Source organism: Triticum aestivum, chromosome 7A (genome assembly GCF_018294505.1).
Source record: "Triticum aestivum cultivar Chinese Spring chromosome 7A, IWGSC CS RefSeq v2.1, whole genome shotgun sequence".
NCBI classification, from domain to species: Eukaryota; Viridiplantae; Streptophyta; class Magnoliopsida; order Poales; family Poaceae; genus Triticum; species Triticum aestivum.
In genome coordinates, this window is record NC_057812.1 from 204,546,996 (window position 1) to 204,568,216 (window position 21,221).

Consider the following 21,221-nt stretch of genomic DNA (forward strand, 5'->3'; position numbering starts at 1 on the left):
TGGTCATGCCGGTTTTATAGGAGGTTCATTGAAGACTTCTCAAAAATTTCTAGGCCTCTGACTAATCTTTTACAAAAAGATGTTCCTTTTGTCTTTGATGATGATTGTGTAGAAGCATTTGAAATACTTAAGAAAGCCTTGATTTTTGCACCTATTCTTCAACCTCCTGATTGGAATTTACCCTTTGAAATTATGTGTGATGCTAGTGATTATGCTGTAGGTGTTGTTCTATGATACATCTCCAACGTATCTATAATTTTTGATTGTTCCATGCTATTATATTATCTATTTTGGATGTTTAATGGGCTTTAATATACCTTTTTATATTATTTGTGGAACTAACCTCTTAAAAGAAAGCCCAGTGCAAATTGCTATTTTTTTGCCTATTTTAGTGTTTTGCAGAAAAGGAATATCAAACGGAATCCAAACGGAATGAAACCTTCGCAAGGATCGTTTTTGGAACAAACGTGATCCAGGAGACTTGGAGTGGACGTCAAGGAAGCAGTGAGGCGGCCACGAGGTAGGAGGGCGCGCCCAGGGAGGCCAAGCGCGCCCCTACCCTCATGGGCCCCTCGCAGCTCCACCGACCAACTTCTTTCGCCTATATATACTCTTATACCCTGAAACATTCGGCGAGAGCCACGAAACACCTTTTCCATCGTCGCAACCTTCTGTACCCGTGAGATCCCATCTTGGGGCCTTTTCCGGCGATCTACCGGAGGGGGATTCAATCACGGAGGGCTTCTACATCAACACCATAGCCTCTCCAATGATGTGTGGGTAGTTTACCACAGACCTTCGGGTCCATAGTTATTAGCTAGATGGCTTCTTCTCTCTCTTTGGATCTCAATACAAAGTTCTCCTCGATCTTCTTGGAGATCTATTTGATGTAACTCTTTTTGCGGTGTGTTTGCCGAGATCTGATGAATTGTGGGTTTATGAACTTGATTATCTATGAATATTATTTGATTTTTCTCCGAATTCTTATATGCATGATTTGATATCTTTGCAAGTCTCTCCGAGTTATCATTTTGGTTTGGCCTACTAGATTGATCTTTCTTGCAAAAGAAGTGCTTAGCTTTGGGTTCAATCTTGCGGTGCTCGATCCCAGTGACAGAAAGGGAAATGACACGTATTGTATTGTTCCCATCGAGGATAAAAAGATGGGGTTTATATCATATTGCCTGAGTTTATCCCTCTATATCATGTCATCTTGCCTAATTCGTTACTATGTTCTTATGAATTTAATACTCTAGATGCATGCTGGATAGCGGTCGATGTGTGGAGTAATAGTAGTAGATGCAGAATCGTTTCGGTCTACTTGTCATGGACGTGATTCCTATATTCATGATCATTGCCTTAGATATCATCATAACTATGCGTCTTTCTATCAATTGCTCGACAGTAATTTGTTCACCCACCATAATAAATGCTATCTTGAGAGAAGCCGCTAGTGAAACCTATGGCCCCCGGGTCTCCTTTACATCATATAAGTTTCCAATCTACAATTCTAGTTTACTATCTATTTTGTAATATTTATTTTCCAATCTATATCACAAAAATACCAAAAATATTTATCTTATTATCTCTATCAGATCTCACTCTCATAAGTGACCGTCAAGGGATTGACAACCCCTTTATCGCGTTGGTTGCGAGGTTCTTGTTTGTTTGTGCAGGTACTAGGGGATTTGCGTGTAGTCTCCTACTAGATTGATACCTTGGTTCTCAAAAACTGAGGGAAATACTTATGCTACTTTGCTGCATCACCCTTTCCTCTTCAAGGGAAAACCAACGCATGCTCAAGAAGCAGCAAGAAGGATTTCTGGCGCCGTTGCCGGGGAAATCTACGCCAAGTCAAGACATACCAAGTACCCATCACAAACTCTTATCCCTCGCATTACATTATTTGTCATTCGCCTCTTGTTTTCCTCTCCCCCACTTCACCTTTGCCATTTTATTCGCCCTTTTTCCGTTCGTCTCTTTTCGCTTGCCTCTTGTTTCCTTGTGTGTTGGATTGATTGTTTGTCATGATGGCTCAAGACAATACTAAATTGTGTGACTTTTCCAATACCAACAATAATGATTTTATTAGCACTCTGATTGCTCCTCTTAACAATGTTGAATCTTGTGAAATTAATACTGCTTTGTTGAATCTTGTCATGAAAGAACAATTTGCTGGCCTTCCTAGTGAAGATGCCGCTACCCATCTAAACAGCTTTGTTGATTTATGTGATATGCAAAATAAGAAAGATGTGGATAATGATATTGTCAAATTGAAGCTATTTCCGTTTTCGCTTAGAGATCATGCTAAAACTTGGTTCTCTTCTTTGCCTAGAAATAGTATTGATTCTTGGAATAAGTGCAAAGATGCTTTTATCTCTAAGTATTCTCCTCCTGCTAAGATCATCTCTCTTAGAAACGATATTATGAATTTTAAGCAACCTGATCATGAGCATGTTGCACAGCTTGGGAGAGGATGAAATTAATGATACGTAATTTCCCTACGCATGGTTTGAATTTATGGACGATTGTACAAAAAAATTATGCTGGATTGAATTTTGCTTCTAGAAATCTTTTAGATTCGGCCGCGGGAGGCACCTTTATGGAAATCACATTAGGAGAAGCTACTAAACTCCTAGATAATATTATGATTAATTATTCTCAATGGCACACCGAAAGATCTACTAGTAAAAAGGTTCATGTGATAGAAGAGATTAATGTTTTGTGTGGAAAGATGGATGAACTTATGAAGTTGTTTGCTAATAAGAGTGTTTCTTCTGATCCTAATGATATACCTTTGTCTACTTTGATCGAGAATAATTATGAATCTATGGATGTGAATTTTGTTGGTAGGAACAATTTTGGTAACAACGCGTATAGAGGAAACTTTAATTTTAGGCCATTCCCTAATAATTCCTCTAATAATTATGGTAATTCATACAACAACTCTTATGGAAATTTTAATAAGATGCCCTCTGATTTTGAGACTAGTGTTAAAGAATTTATGAATTCGTAAAAGAATTTCAATACTTTGCTTGAATAAAAATTGCTTAAGAATGATGAGTTGGCTAGGAACGTGGATAGAATTTCTCTTGATGTTGATTCTTTGAAACTTAGATCATTTCCACCTAAGCATGATATCAATGAGTCTCTCAAAGCCATGAGAATTTCCATTGATGAGTGCAAAGAAAGAACCGCTAGGATGCGTGCTAAGAAAGATTCCTTTGTAAAAGTGTGTTCTTCTAATTTTCATGATAATAATGATGAATATCTAAAAGTGATTGGTGTGTCTCCTATTAAATCTTTGTTTACCAATATGAATCTTGATAAAAATGGGACTGGAGATGAGTCAACTCTAGTTAGAAGGCGTCCCAATGATTCAGAGTTTTTAGATCTTGATGCAAAAATTGGTAAAAGTGGGATTGAAGAGGTCAAAACTTTACAGAGCAATGAACCCACTATTTTGGATTTCAAGGAATTTAATTATGATAATTGCTCTTTTATAGATTATATTTCCTTGTTGCAATCCATGTTAAATTCTCCTCTTGCTTATGATCAAAACAAAGCTTTAACTAAACATATCGTTGATGCTTTAATGCAATCTTATGAAAAAAACTTGAATTAGAAGTTTCTATCCCTAGAAAACTTTATGATGAGTGGAAACCTACTATTAAAATTAAGATTAAAGATCATGAATGTTATGCTTTATGTGATTTAGGTTCTAGTGTTTCCACGATTCCAAAAACTTTGTGTGATTTGCAAGGTTTCCATGAATTTGATGATTGTTCTTTAAATTTGTATCTTGCGGATTCCACCATTATGAAACCTATGGGAAGAATTAATGATGTTTCTTATTGTTGCAAATAGGAATTCTGTGCTCGTAGATTTTATTGTTCTTTATATAGATTGCAATCCTACTAGTCCTATTATTCTTGGTAGACCTTTCCTAAGAAATATTGGTGCAATCATTGATATGAAAGAAGGAAATATTAGATTCCAATTTCCATTAAGGAAGGCATGGAACACATTCCTAGGAAGAAAATTAAACTACCTTATGAATCTATTATGAGAGCCACTTATGGATTGCATACCAAAGATGGCAATTGTCGGTGTCAAAACCGGCGGATCTTGGATAGGGGGTCCTGAACTGTGCGTCTAAGGTTGATGGTAACAGGAGATAGGGGACACGAAGTTTTAGCCAGGTTCAGGCCCTCTTGATGGAGGCAATACCCTACGTCCTGCTTGATTGATATTGATGAATATGAGTATTACAAGAGTTGATCTACCACGAGATCGCAATGGCTGAACCCTAGAAGTCTAGCATGTATGACTAAGGTATTGAGTATTTCCTTTCCGGACTACACCCTCCAGTTTATATAGACACCGAGGGGATCTAGGGTTACATAGAGTCAGTTACATAAGATCGAATCTTCATTGTTGTTCGCCAAGCTTGCCTTCCAAGCCAAGGAGAGTCTTATCCGGACACGGGTACAGTCTTCGGTCTTCATATCTTCACAGCCCATCAGTTCGGCCCATAGATAACAGGTCGGACGCCCAAGGACCCCTTAGTCTAGGACTCCCTCAGTAGCCCCTAAACCTGGCTTCAATGACAGGGTACCCGGCACGTAGTGCTGTCTTAGGCATTGCAAGGCGGGTTCCTCCTTCCGAACTCCCGAATAGTCTCCAAACGAATTGATCGTGTCCGAACCTGTAACACACACCACACACAACCGCAGAGAGAATATAATAACACACGAGTCCAATCTGCTGACAACTTTAGTAATGTGACGTCATGCCTGCCGATCATAATTTCGAGCCGTTTTTCGCCCCACATTTCGAGACGCGGTTGCCATTGGCACGTCTTGTCAAAGCAGAGATCGTGTTCCCTTATTACGAGATTCTCATTAATACGAGCGTGGGTAACCCAACCGTGCCGTTTACACAGCCCTTGGGAGCTGGTGAATTTTAAGGAGAATGGGGGGGGCGTTCGATATTCACCGCCCTTATAAGGAGATAAGATTCCCATTTCTTATCCCACGCTTTCTTCCCGCCTCTCCATTCTTGAGATCCAACGCCCAAGCTCTCATTTCCCTGTACGGATCCGGAGGTCAAGGCAAATGGATGGCCTCCTTAGCTAAGGAGGAGGACATTGTCGAGCTTTAGGCGGCTGGGTACCTGGAGAAGGAAATCGCCCACTGTCTTCCAGCACGGGGACAAATCATCCCCACACCAAAGCCCAATGAGAGGATAGTGTTCATCCCTCATTTCCTCCGCGGGCTAGGGTTTCCACTCCACCCCTTCATCCACGGGATAATGATCTACTACGGGATAGACTTCCACGATCTATGCCCGAACTCCTTCCTCAATATCTCAGCGTTCATCGTCGTGTGTGAGGTCTTCCTCCGCATCCACCCCCACTTCGGGCTGTGACTCAAAACCTTCCACATGAAGCCCAAGGTGGTGGGCGGACAGCACGCAGAGTGCGGTGCGCCATGGTGAGCAAGCTCACCAATGTCTCCTAGCCAAAAGGTACATTCCTGGAATCTGTCAAGGAATGGCAGAAGCCATGGTTCTACATCACCGAACCCCGTGATGCCACCTGGGCCGCGGCTGCTGAATTCAATTCTGGCGCCCTCGTGCGGCTCACCTCCTGGTTCAAGAAGAGCCCAAACTGGCAAACGCATATTCAAAGTATGATAGATAAGGACATCAAGCTTGTCAACATAATCCAAGTGATGTTGGTGCGCCGAATCCTTCCCTGCCAGAGCTGAAGCCGTCCTCTATGGGATTTCAACCCGAAGAAACACCATACCCTGGTGAGGCTTTTCGAAACGACTCACGAAGATGCCTGGAAGTTGCTTTTCAAGGGCAACGAGATACCGCCGGCCACTGGCTCGGACCGGGGTCACGACATAAATCACCCTACCAATGAGGTATGTTTTTTTCAACACATCCCTTACTTGCTTGTTTCAAGGATGATATCTAACTTCCATTACCATTGCTTTTTCAGTACTGGTTGAAGAAGGCAGAGCAGATCCGGTGTCCGGCTCCCTTGCCTGAGGAGCCAGTCATCTCGCGCTTAGCAAAGATGCTGGAGCCGGCACCTTATAAGGCACCAGAGAAGAAGGCCACACGGAAGGCCAAGGGGGCCCGGAGCGGCCTCCGCCGCAAGGGTACCTCAAACACGACGTTTGAAGACAAGGTCGATTCCCCCGCCACCGAAGACAACGTGGATGAGGAGGAGGAGGAGGAGGAGGAGGAGAGTGATGTCTACTACACAACCTTCTTCTTGTAGACGTTGTTGGGCCTCCAAGTGCAGAGGTTTGTAGGACAGTAGCAAATTTCCATCAAGTGGATGACCTAAGGTTTATCAATCTGTGGGAGGCATAGGATGAAGATGGTCTCTCTCAAGCAGCCCTGCAACCAAATAACAAAGAGTCTCTTGTGTCCCCAACACACCCAATACAATGGTAAATTGTATAGGTGCACTAGTTCGGTGAAGAGAGGGTGATACAAGTGGTATATGGATAGTAGATAAAGGTATTTGTAATCTGAAATTATAAAAACAGCAAGGTAACTAATGATAAAAGTGAGCGTAAACGGTATTGCAATGATAGGAAACAAGGCCTAGGGTTCATACTTTCGCTAGTGTAAGTTACCTCAACAATACTAACATAATTGGATCACATAACTATCCCTCAACATGCAACAAAGAGTCACTCCAAAGTCACTAATAGCGAAGAATGAATGAAGAGATTATGGTAGGGTATGAAACCACCTCAAAGTTATTCTTTCCAATCAGTCCGTTGGGCTATTCCTATAAGTGTCACAAACAGCCCTAGAGTTCGTACTAGAATAACACCTTAAGACACAAATCAACCAAAACACTTATGTCACCTAGATACTCCAATGTCACCTCAAGTATCCGTGGGTATGATTATACGATATGCATCAAACAATCTCAAATTCATCTATTCAACCAACACAAAGGACCTCAAAGAGTGCCCCAAAGTTCTACCGGAGAATCACGACGAAAACGTGTGCCAACCCCTATGCATAGGTTCATGGGCGGAACCCGCAAGTTGATCACCAAAACATACATCAAGTGAATCGCGTGGTATCCCATTGTCACCACAGATACGCACGGCAAGACATACACCAAGTGTTCTCAAATCTTTAAAGACTCAATCCGATAAGATTACTTCAAAGGGGAAACTCAATCCATTACAAGAGTAGAGGGGGGAAGAAACATCATCGGATCCAAATATAATAGCAAAGCTCGCGATACATCAAGATCGTATCATCTCAAGAACACGAGAGAGAGAGATCAAACACATAGCTACTGGTACATACCCTCAGCCCCGAGGGAGAACTACTCCCTCCTTGTCATGTAGAGCGCCGGGATGATGAAGATGGCCACCGGAGAAGGATTGCCCCCTCCGGCAGGGTGCCGGAATGGGTCTAGATTGGCTTTTGGTGGCTACGGAGGCTTCTGGCGGCGGAACTCCCGATCTATTATGCTCACGGATGTTTTTAGGGTATATGGAGATATATAGGCGGAAGAAGTACGCCAGGGGCACGAGGGGCTCACGAGGGTGGAGGGCGCGCCCAGGGGGGTGGGCGCGCCCAGGGGGGTGGGCGCGCCCCCTGCCTCGTGACCTCCTCGCAGATCCCCCGACGTGCACTCCATGTCTTCTGGGCTTCTTTCCTTCCAAAAATGAGTTCCGTGAAGTTTCAAGTCAATTGGACTCCGTTTGATTTTCCTTTTCTTTGAAACCCTAAAACAGGGTAAAAACAGAAACTGGCACTGGGCTCTGGGTTAATAGGTTAGTCCCAAAAATGATATAAAAGTGTATAATAAAGCCCATAGACATTCAAAACAGTAGATAATATAGCATGGAACAATCAAAAATTATAGATACGTTGGAGACGTATCAGCATCCCCAAGCTTAATTCCTGCTCGTCCTTGAGTAGGTAAATGATAAAAACAGAATTTTTGATGCGGAGTGCTACTTGGCATAATTTCAATGTGATTCTTCTTAATTGTGGTATGAATATTTAGATCCAGAAGATTCAAGACAAAAGTTCATATTGACATAAAAATGATAATACTTCAAGCATACTAACTAAGCAATTATGTCTTCTCAAAATAACATGGCCAAAGAAAGTTCATCCCTACAAAATCATGTAGTTTGGTCATGTTTCATTTTCGTCACACAAGAATGCTCTCATCATGCACAACCCCGATGACAAGCCAAGCAATTGTTTCATACTTCAGTAATCTCAAACTCATAAACTTTCACGCAATACATGAGCGCGAGCCATGGATATAGCACTATGGGTGGAATATAATAATGAGGGGTTATGTGGAAAGGACAAAAAAGATAAAGTCTCACATCAACGAGGATAATCAATGGGCTATGGAGATGCCCACCGATTGATGTTAATGCAAGGAGTAGGGATTGCCATGCAACGGATGCACTAGAGCTATAAATGTGTGAAAGCTCAACAAAAGAAACTAAGTGGGTGTGCATCCAACTTGCTTACTCACGAAGACATAGGGCACTTGAGGAGGCCCATTGTTGGAATATACAAGCCAAGATCTATAATGAAAATTTGCCACTAGTATATGAAAGTGATAACATGAGAGACTGTCAACTATGAAGATCATGGTTCTACTTTGAAGCACAAGTGTGGTAAAAGGATAGTAACATTGTACCTTCTCTCTTTTTCTCTCATTTTTTTGGGCCTTCTCTTTTTTTATGGCCTTTCTCCCTTTTTTGGGCCTTCTTTTTTTATGGCCTTCCCTTTTTTTATTCCTCACTTGGGACAATGCTCTAATAATGATGATCATCACACTTCTATTTATTTACAACTCAATGATTACAACTCGATACTAGAACAAAGTATGACTCTATATGAATGCCTCCGGCGGTGTACCGGGATATGCAATGAACCAAGAGTGACATGTATGAAAGAATTATGAATGGTGGCTTTGCCACAAATACTATGTCAACTACATGATCGTGCTAAGCAATATGACAATGATGAATGTGTCATGATAAACGGAATGGTGGAAAGTTGCATGGCAATATATCTCCGAATGGCTATGAAAATGCCATAATAGGTAGGTATGGTGGCTGTTTTGAGGAAGATATAAGGAGGTTTATGTGTGACAGAGCGTATCATATCACGGGGTTTGGATGCACCGGCGAAGTTTGCACCAACTCTCAATGTGAGAAAGGGCAATGCACGGTACCGAAGAGGCTAGCAATGATGGAAGGGTGAGAGTGTGTATAATCCATGGACTCAACATTAGTCATAAAGAACTCACATACTTATTGCAAAAATCTACAGGTCATCAAAAACCTCGGCACTATGCGCATGCTCCTAGGGGGATAGATTGGTAGGAAAAGACCATCGCTCGTCCCCGACCGCCACTCATAAGGAGGACAATCAAATAACACCTCATGTTTCAAATTTGTTACACAATGTTTACCATACGTGCATGCTACGGGACTTGCAAACTTCAACACAAGCATTTCTCAAATTCACAACTACTCAACTAGCACGACTTTGATATTATTACCTCCATATCTCAAAACAATCATCAAGCATCAAACTTCTCTTAGTATTCAATACTCTAGGAAAGTTTTATTATTCTCAAATACCTAGAACATTAGGATTTTAAGAAAATTACCATGCTATTTAAGACTCTCAAAATAATCTAAGTGAAGCATGAGAGATTAATAGTTTCTATAAAACAAAACCACCGTGCTCTAAAAAGATATAAGTGAAGCACTAGAGCAAATGACAAACTACTCCGAAAGATATAAGTGAAGATCAATGAGTAGTCGAGTAATTATGCAACTATGTGAAGACTCTCTAACATTTAATAATTTCAGATCTTGGTATTCTATTCAAACAGCAAGCAAAACAAAATAAAATAAATTGACGCTCCAAGCAAAACACATATCATGTGGTGAATAAAAATATAGCTCCAAGTAAAGTTACCGATGAACGAAGACGAAAGAGGGGATGCCTTCCGGGGCATCCCCAAGCTTAGGCTCTTGGTTGTCCTTGAATATTACCTTGGGGTGCCTTGGGCACCCCAAGCTTAGGCTCTTACCACTCCTTGTTCCATAGTCCATCGAATCTTTACCCAAAACTTGAAAACTTCACAACACAAAACTTAACAAAAAACTCGTAAGCTCTGTTAGTATAAGAAAATAAATCACCACTTCAAGGTAATGTAATGAACTTATTATTTATTTATATTGGTGTTATACCTACTGTATTCCAACTTCTCTATGGTTTATAAACTATTTTACTAGCCATAGATTCATCAAAATAATTAAACAACACATGAAAAACAGAATCTGTCAAAAACAGAACAGTCTGTAGTAATCTGGATCAAACGTATACTTATGGAACTCATAAAATTCTCAAATAAATTGCTGTACCTGAGGAATTTATCTATTAATCATCTCCAAAAATAATTAACTAAATATCACTCTCCAAATAAAAATGGCAGCAATTCTCGTGAGCGCTAAAGTTTCTGTTTTTTACAGCATGATCAACAAGACTTTCCCCAAGTCTTCCCAAAGGTTCTACTTGGCACAAAAAAAAGCATAAAACCACATATAAACAGAGTCTAAATGAATTATTTATTACTAAACAGGGGCAAAAAGCAAGGAATAAAAATAAAATTGTGTTGCCTCCCAACAAGCGCTATCGTTTAACGCCCCTAGCTAGGCATGATGATTTCAATGATGCTCACATAAAAGATAAGAATTGTAACATAAAGAGAGCATCATGAAGAATATGACTATCACATTTAAGTCTAAACCACTTCCTATGTATAGGGATTTTGTGATCAAACAACTTGTGGGAACAATAATCAACTAGCATAGGAGGGTAAAACAAGCATAACTTCAAAACTTTAAGCACATAGAGAGGAAACATGATATTATTGCAACTCCTACAAGCATATGTTCCTCCCTCATAATAATTTTCAGTAGCATCATGAATGAATTCAACAATATAACCAGCACCTAAAGCATTATTTTCATGATCTACAAGCATAGAAATTTTATTACTCTCCACATAAGCAAATTTCTTCTTAATCGGAATAGTGGGAGTATCATAAGAGACTTGAATACTATAAATTGTTTCCACATTAAAAGAGTAATGTTCAGAAAAAGGGTAATCATAATCATGACAAGTTTTATAAATATAATCATCACTACTTTTGATAGCATATGTATCATCACAATAATTATCATAAGTAGGAGGCATGCTATCATCATTATAAATTTGCATATCAAAACTTGGGAGACTAAAAATATCATCTTCATTAAACATAGCATCCCCAAGCTTGGGACAAACATTAATTGCAGCAAATATATTCTCAAAAACATCATCTTCATCAAACATAGCATCCCCAAGCTTGGGCCTTTTCATATCATAAGCATAATCACTCTCATAATTAATAGTATGGACAGCACCAATAGTATAGCAATTATCATATTCGTCCAAGCAAGTGTCAAAAAGATTTTCAAGATCATAAGAAGTATCATTATCTTCCACAATTATATTTTCATGAGGCACAATAGTAATAGGAGCAGCATTATTCGGGAGAGATATCTTTTTACCTCTCTTCCTTTTTCTTTTCTTCTTCTTCACCACATCATGTGTGGGTTCAATCCTCCTTTTGGAGCTCCTTATTAATGAGATTGCTTGAATAGGAGGCTCCTCCTCGTTACCTGATTCATCATAAGAAATAATAGGAGGATATTGGGAAGTCTCTTCCCTTTCATTAGTATTCTCTTCATCTTCTATTTGTTTTCTTTTCTTTATGTAATTGGCAATATAAGGATTTTCAATGCAATTCACCGCACAATACATATAAATTTCCTCTAGGTCAAAATGAAGAACTCTATCAAGGGCAAAATTTGGAATATCCTTAGTTATACGTTTCATTTCTTCGTAGCCCATAAGCAAACTAAGTTCATTATAATGTGCAAGGGAAATCAAGTCATCACAATTTTTGGACACGATTAGATCATGAAACAATTTGCACTGGATAATTAAATGACCACGTTCATTACAAAGCTCACAAGTATGGCCAAGAAAATTTAAATTTTCAGCACAATCATCTAGCCTTTCTTGCAACAATTTAGTTTCTAAGTACTTATGCTTCTTGCAATATCTATCTTCTCTATTTGGTGTGTACTTACAAACCCAATGCACTCCACAAAAATTGACATGTTTATAGGAGATATTTTCATCATAACTAGTGCAATCATCATTAGTGTCATGGATATTCAAAGAATTCGTACTAACAACATTGAAATCATGCTCATCATTCAAATATTTAGTGCCAAACATTTTATAGATTTCTTCCTCTAGAAATTGAGCACAATTATCCTTTCCATCATACTCACGAAAGATATTAAAAAGATGAAGCGTATGAGACAAACTTAATTCCATTTTTTTGTAATTTTCTTTATAAACTAAACTAGTGATAAAACAAGAAACTAAAAGACTCGATTGCAAGATCTAAAGATATACCTTCAAGCACTCACCTCCCCGGCAACAGCGCCAGAAAAGAGCTTGATGTCTACTACACAACCTTCTTCTTGTAGACGTTGTTGGGCCTCCAAGTGCAGAGGTTTGTAGGACATTAGCAAATTTCCCTCAAGTGGATGACCTAAGGTTTATCAATCCGTGGGAGGCGTAGGATGAAGATGGTCTCTCTCAAGCAACCCTGCAACCAAATAACAAAGAATCTCTTGTGTCCCCAACACACCCAATACAATGGTAAATTGTATAGGTGCACTAGTTCGGCGAAGAGAGGGTGATACAAGTGATATATTGATAGTAGATAAAGGTATTTGTAATCTGAAATTATAAAAACAGCAAGGTAACTAATGATAAAAGTGAAAGTAAACGGTATTGCAATGATAGGAAACAAGGCCTAGGGTTCATACTTTTGCTAGTGTAAGTTCCCTCAACAATACTAACATAATTGGATCACATAACTATCCCTCAACATGCAACAAAGAGTCACTCCAAAGCCACTAATAGCGGAGAACGAACGAAGAGATTATGGTAGGGTACGAAACCACCTCAAAGTTATTCTTTCCAATCAATCCATTGGGCTATTCCTATAAGTGTCACAAACAGCCCTAAAGTTCGTACTAGAATAACACCTTAAGACACAAATCAACCAAAACACTAATGTCACCTAGATACTCCAATGTCACCTCAAGTATTCGTGGGTATGATTATACGATATGCATCACACAATCTCAAATTCATCTATTCAACCAACACAAAGGACCTCAAAGAGTACCCCAAAGTTCTACCAAAGAATCACGACGAAAACGTGTGCCAACCCCTATGCATAGGTTCATGGGCGGAACCCGCAATTTGATCACCAAAACATACATCAAGTGAATCACGTGGTATCCCATTGTCACCACAGATACGCATGGCAAGACATACATCAAGTGTTCTCAAATCTTTAAAGACTCAATCCAATAAGATTACTTCAAAGGGGAAACTCAATCCATTACAAGAGAGTAGAGGGGGGAAGAAACATCATAGGATCCAAATATAATAGCAAAGCTTGCGATACATCAAGATCGTATCATCTCAAGAACACGAGAGAGAGAGATCAAACACATAGCTACTGGTACATACCCTCAGCCCCGAGGGAGAACTACTCCCTCCTCATCATGGAGAGCGTCGGGATGATGAAGATGGCCACCGGAGAAGGATTTCCCCCTCCGGCAGGGTGCCGGAACGGGTCTAGATTGGCTTTTGGTGGCTATGGAGGCTTCTGGCGGCGGAACTCCCGATCTATTATGCTCATGGATGTTTTTAGGGTATATGGAGATATATAGGCGGAAGAAGTACGTCAGGGGGCCACGAGGGTGGAGGGCGCACGTAGGGGAGGTGGGCGTGCCCCCTGGCTCGTGACCTCCTCGCAGATCCCCCGACGTGCACTCCAAGTCTTCTGGGCTTCTTTCCTTCCAAAAATGAGTTCCGTGAAGTTTCAGGTCAATTGGACTCCGTTTGATTTTCCTTTTCTTCGAAACCCTAAAACAGGGTAAAAACAGAAACTGGCGCTGGGCTCTGGGTTAATAGGTTAGTCCCAAAAATGATATAAAAGTGTATAATAAAGCCCATATACATTCAAAACAGTAGATAATATAGCATGGAGCAATAAAAATTTATAGATACATTGGAGACGTATCAGCATCCCCAAGCTTAATTCCTGCTCGTCCTCGAGTAGGTAAATGATAAAAACCGAATTTTTGATGCGGAGTGCTACTTGGCATAATTTCAATGTGATTCTTCTTAATTGTGGTATGAATATTCATATCCATAAGATTCAAGACAAAAGTTCAGACATAAAAATGATAATACTTCAAGCATACTAACTAAGCAATTATGTCTTCTCAGAATAACATGGCCAAAGAAAGTTCATCCCTACAAAATCATATAGTTTAGTCATGTTTCATTTCCGTCACACAAGAATGCTCTCATCATGCACAACCCCGATGACAAGCCAAGCAATTGTTTCATACTTTAGTAATCTCAAACTCATAAACTTTCATGCAATACATGAGCGCGAGCCATGGATATAGCACTATGGGTGGAATAGAATAATGAGGGGGTTACGTGGAGAGGACAAAAAGGAGAAAGTCTCACATCAACGCGGATAATCAATGGGCTATGGAGATGCCCACCGATTGATGTTAATGCAAGGAGTAGGGATTGCCATGCAACGGATGCACTAGAGCTATAAATGTATGAAAGCTCAACAAAAGAAACTAAGTGGGTGTGCATCCAACTTGCTTGCTCACGAAGACATAGGGCACTTGAGGAGGCCCATTGTTGGAATATACAAGCCAAGATCTATAATGAAAATTTCCCACTAGTATATGAAAGTGATAACATGAGAGACTCTCTACTATGAAGATCATGGTGCTACTTTGAAGCACAAGTGTGGTAAAAGGATAGTAACATTGTCCCTTCTCTCTTTTTCTCTCATATTTTTGGGCCTTCTCTTTTTTATGGCCTTTCTCCCATGTTTAGCGTAGTGAACCAGGCAACCAGACTATACGGCTTTCTCCCTTCTCTTTTTATGGCATTTCTCCCTTTTCTATCCAGCACGCACCCTCCTTCGAAAGAAGGGGGTGCCTGTTCCGCCGGTGGCCCCTGTCCAACCAGGGGCACCGGACAATCTGCTGGGAGCGTTGCGAGGCACTTCCATTATGTATGAGCACCGTGTCCTTATGGGCACGGTGATTGAAAAGGTTCAGTCCGCCAAGAGCGGACTAACCGAGGCCTGCGAGAACCTACTGATAGGTTTTGAGGTAGGTGACGCCAAAAGGAGAGAATCCCAATGTAGACAGCAGCCCCTGAGACACAGTCGGGTGTTCGGAAAGAAAGAACCGGACAGAGGATCAATCTCCTATAACAGGAAACTAACTAATTTTTTCTTAAATACAGGCGTCATTGCTGGTTGCGGCCTCGCATACTGCCGAAGTCTCCGGATTGAAGCAGAAACTGGCGGAGGCCGAGGGTGAGCTGAGCCAAGTGAAGGGGCAGCTCCAGGAGAAACAAGGTAAGCAATAACCTGTTATATATTCGAAAAGAAGAAAATGATATGCGATGACCAAAATGCCTTGTTTTACAGAAGCGACGACCGAGGTCGAGGCCCTGAGAAAGGCCCTGGCCAAAGCCGAGGGGAAGGTTGTCCAACAACAAGCCACCCGTAAGAAGCTCAAGGCCTGGGTCGGCGAGGTCCAGCAAGAGCTCCAGGACATGGTGAAGAAGTGTGAAGCCTTGGAGCGCGAGGCGTCGGCTCGAGAGGCTGAACTTACCAAAGCTCGTCAGAGCGCGGAGGCCGCACGGAATGAGGCTAGGACGCTCTCCAGGAGATCCAGGAGGCGAAGAAGATCGCAGTGGGTAAGGCGTCTAACATGCAAAGCAAGTATGCGGAGAGGAAGTACCTTTTACTAACCCGGATTCGGAGTTGCCCATGGGCTTTTGTGGATCTACCGCGCAGTGTATCCGATGCTGCGGAGTTCTTCCAAGCCAGGGAAGGGGATTCTCCGGAGAAGCTGTTCTGCTCGCAGTATGCTGTGCCAGAACATCCAGTGGCCTTTGCCGATCAACTAAAACAGTTGGTCGAGCTGCACAGGATGGACGAACTGGCCATGAAGGATTTAATAATCTGACTATGGCCAGTTGAAGCTATACCTAGCAGTTATTTTGGCCTCATGAAGCGGGTGGTGGAGGCTTGTCCACGGCTAGACCTCGTCAAGTGATCAGTCTGCATCGAGGGTGCCCGCATGGCCTTCGCTCATTGCAAGATGTGGTGGGCGAAGATGGATGTCGTCGAGGTGGCCCGGGGGCCGCTGGAGGGCAAGGAGCACCGCACACCCGAGCGATATTTTGCAGATGTCCTGGAGGGATCTCGACTTGTAGCAACGCAGTGCGGGAAGGATGTTATTCTCGAATAAATACATTCATATTTTGCCTTGTATGATGAAAACAAATCCGCTTTGTAATATAATTTTTATTATGTTTTAATTGTATCCTCCTGTGCGGCCATGCTGTATGAAATCTGAGGGTTGGCTAGTCGTCGGCTTCTGCCCTCATGTAGGTAGTACGGAGGTGTTCGGGATGGTATCTAAACAATCTTGATCCAATTATATGGTCCTTGAAGGAGTTGTTGAGCGCAGTGAACCAGGCAACCAGACTATACGGCTTGAACACCCTCACTTAGCCATAGGAGTTTTATAATAAAACATAGGCGCAGCCCCTGGTATATGAACCAGGGTGCTGTCAGCATCTGATCGGGAAGTACCGATCCTTTGCGTAATGCGGAAAAATCTCCAACGATTTGAGACCTCTAAACAGCTGACTGGCTCTTGCCGCATCATGACAGTCAGTTTTCGGCTTTCTCTACTGAGGTGCTCATCCGGTTTAGACCAGGACACAATCGCAGTAGTTCTCCCTTTACTACCCTAGCCGATGTAGCAGAATGTAGGGTAGCAAGCACAGGAGCTAGGCAACCCAACTATTGACCAAAGACATGATTCGGAGCCAATGCATATAATGCTAAATTCGAGGTGTCGAACTATACTTACAAGAAGTGTTCGGACTTTTGTTGTCGTAATGTGGGGTGCTATAAAGCCCCTGGTAAACATCAAAACGTACCAAAGTGTACGGGTGCTACCTGATGGGGTTATCCACAAGGAAACTGAAAAAATAAAGCAAAGAGAGAAAGAAAACAGAAAAGGTGTAAAGGTAAAAAGCTGGGGTCCTGCCGCTCCAGCTACAAACTGTTTTCACTGTAATGTAATTAGTACGTCAAGGCGCATTGATACAAGTAGTGCAATAAGCAACATGCTATTTAACATGCCGAAACCAGGGAAGAGCTACATGTGGGTCCTGGAAGACAGGTAGAGTTATCGTTAACGAAATCACCTAAAAAGTCCCCGTATGTCTGCGCTCCTCGCCTTCTTGGTGTGTTTATCTTTCAAGAGGACCGATAATCAGAGCACCTGATGGGGTCTATGGGATTAAAACCTGAAATAAAACAAGCAAAAGTGAAAGTATATGTGTATCTGATGTTGGTTGAGCCGTGCCGTGCATCACAAGCTAGTTATGCCTCCGTCGATGCCCATGGAATTTTGAGTGCGTAGTTATGTATGCACGGTACGCTGGCCACCACTTGATCGGGACTGAGACGGAGGCCGGATTGCTAGTAGAGCTCCTGACGAGCTGAGCTCTCCAGCTGCAGAGTAATCCAGACCCTCTTAAGAGTGTCCGAGGGCTCGGCAGCCGAATGAAGGTTCTGCTTGAGAAGGCCGCTTTGTACTTCTGCTGCTAGGGCAGCTGTGTGCTCTTCTTTACGGAGAGAGTGTCCCGTACTGCCATTGACTGTTATGATGCCGCGTGGGCCGGGCATCTTGAGCTTGAGATAAGCATAGTGTGGCACTGCGTTGAATCGAGCAAACGCAGTTCGTCCGAGCAGTGCATGATAGCCGCTACGGAATGGGACGATATCGAAGACTAACTCCTCGCTTCGGAAGTTGTCTGGAGATCCGAAGACAACCTCTAATGTGATTGAGCCCGTACAACGGGCCTCTGCGGCTGGAATGAGTCCTTTAAAGGTAGTCTTTGTAGGCTTGATCCTTGATGGGTTAATGCCCATTTTTCGCATTGTATTCTGATAAAGCAGATTGAGGCTGCTACCACCGTCCATAAGGACACGAGTCAAGTAGAACCCATCAATTATCGAGTCTAAGACCAGTGCTACTGAGCCTCCGTGACGGATACTGGTCGGGTGATTCCGGCGATCAAAAGTGATCGGGCATGACGACCATGGATTGAATTTTGGGGCGACTGGCTCTATTGCGTAGACGTCCCTGAGCGCACGCTTGTGCTCCCTCTTGGGGATGTGGGTAGCATATATCATGTTCACCATTTTGACCCGAGGGGGAACTTCTTCTGTCCCCCTGTGTTCGGTTGTCATGGCTCTTCGTCATCGTCCTCGCTTTGCGATCCCTTTTCCCTGTTCTCGACTTTAATTTGCCGGCCTGTTTGAAAACCTAGCACTCTCTATTTGTATGATTAGGAGGCTTGTCGGGGGTGCCGTGAATCTGGCACGTTCGATCAAGTATGCGGTCCAAGCTGGATGGGCCCGAATTGTTCTTTTGGAACGACTTCTTCCGCTGACCGAACTTAGAGCCGCCGAATCCGGCGTTGACCGCCGTATCATCGGTGTTGTCACTGTTGTTTCGGCGCTTGTATCTATTGCATCAATACTTGTCTTTGTTGCTTTTAACTTCAGGGGTGCCGGCGTCACTTGCATTGTTTTTGCTACGGGCCAACCAACTGTCCTCTTCCGCACAAAAGCGGGTCATGAGTGCCGTGAGGGCTGCCATGGATTTTGGCTTTTGTTGGCCGAGGTGGCGAGTGAGCATTCGTCGCGGATGCTATGCTTAAAAGCTGCTAGAGCTTCGGCGTCCAGACAGTCGACAATTTGGCTCTTTTTAGTTAAGAACCTTGTCCAGAATTTCCTAGCGAACTCTCCGGACTGTTGAACTATATGGCTTAAGTCATCAGCGTCCGGAGGTCGAATATATGTACCTTGGAAGTTATCGAGGAAAGCCTCTTCCAAGTCCTCCCAGCTGCCGATGGAATTTTCGGGCAGACTGTTTAGCCAATGCCGAGCTGGCCCTTTGATTTTTAGAGGGAGGTATTTTATGGCATGGAGGTCATCTCAGCGGGCCATATGGATGTGGAGAATGAAGTCCTCGATCCACACCGCGGGGTCCGTGGTTCCATCATATGATTCTATGTTTACGGGCTTGAATCCTTCGGGGAATTCATGATCTAGGACCTCATCAGTGAAGCAATGAGGGTGTGCAGGGCCTCTATATCGAGTCGTATCGTGACGAAGCTCTGATAGAGTCCGTCTGCGGTGTTCGGCCCCCGCATGACTGGGTTTGTCATGTCCGAATAGGTGGTCGTGGTCGTGTTTCGAGGCGCGTCCTCGCGATCCGTAGATTGATCTTGTATGTCCTCCTTTATTATTCAGGTTCTGCCGCAGGTCATATGTATGGCCGTGGGCTAATTTACCTCTGCCTAAGTGATGAGGCGGGGTGGGCTGGTGTTCGGCATGAGCTGCCGTTCTGTCCCAACCACGTGGTGGTCGATCAGCCGTATTGTGCGATGGTGATACGTACTCCGACGCCTCCTCATCGAATTGAGGTAGCAATTTGCGTTTTGGGTAGCTTTTGGTTGGGCGCTTGAGGCCGTACTCTTCGGCTGCTAGGACATCAGTCCATTTATCATTGAGCAGATCTTGGTCAGCTTGAAGCTGTTGCTGCTTCTTTTTCAGGCTCCTTGCCGTGGCTATTAGCTGGCACTTGAAGCGCTCCTGCTCAAGAGGTTCCTCGGGCACGATGAAATCGGTGCCGAGGCTCACCTCATCTTCAAAGAGTGGGAGGTAATTACCGTCCTCCAAATCTTTGTGCGTGGCCTGTTTAACAGGGCTAACCTGCTCATCTTCCCGTTCATCTTGTTCGTTTGCTTTATCGACGGGGTCTTCGTTGTCTTCGGCACCTTCCGGAGTGTCATCTTCTCCTGTGCCGGTGTTACTGTCTTTACTGCGGCGTGATTTAGAGCGGCGCCACTGATGCCGGCTCTTGGATTGTATTTCGGAAGGTTTATCCTCAACTGGGTCTTCCTTATCATCGCCGTTGTTCTCCTTTGGTGCATCCATCATGTATACGTCATACGAGGAAGTGGCCATCCAGCGTTCGGTGAACGGCAGGTTCTGGGCCTCTTCTTCTCCGGCATCGTCGTCCATACCGTCGATGTCCTCGGAGTCGTAATCAAGTTCGTTGGTCAAATCCTCGATCGTGGCTATAAAGTGGGTGGCAGGTGGGAAGTATAATTCTCCATCGTCAGCCCCTAGTTCGAGCCGGATATAGTTCGGCTGAGAGTCCTCCGCCAAGGACAGGTTCTTTAATGAGTTTAGCACATCGCCCAAAGGCGAGTGTTGGAAGATGTCCGCAGCGCTGAATTTGAAGATCGATAAAGGATCAAGCTCGGCGTCCACGGGATCGTGTCGTTCGGAACCTACGGCCGGAGACGAGTCCGATGTTCCGGTGGCATAGGCATCATGTGAGACCAGGTCCATGTGTGGCTCCAACGCCGTGGAGTCTGCAGCCTCCGAGGTGGGGTTAATCCTCCCGTCTTTGGATGGCGCGGCCTGCTCTAGCTCTAGTGCCAGAGCGGTTACAGGAGCGATCTCCTGGATGCGGCCCAATGACAGATTTAGGTCATGATCATCGGGGTGACCGGGAGCGGCCACCGCGGTATCGAATTCGGCGAAGATCAAGTCTCCATGGATGTCTGCGACGTAGTTCAAGCTCCTGAATCTGACCTGATGGCCAGGGGCATAGCTTTCAATCTTCTCCAGATGGCCAAACGAGTTGTCCCGTAGTGCAAAGCCGCCGAATACAAAGATCTGCCCAGGAAGGAAAGTTTCTCCGCAAACAGTGTCATCATTGACGATTGAAGGGGCCATCAAACCTTTCAGCGACAGCACAGAGGAACTCTCAATGAAAGCACGAGTGTCGGTGTCAAAACTGGCGGATCTCAGGTAGGGGGTTCCTGTGCAT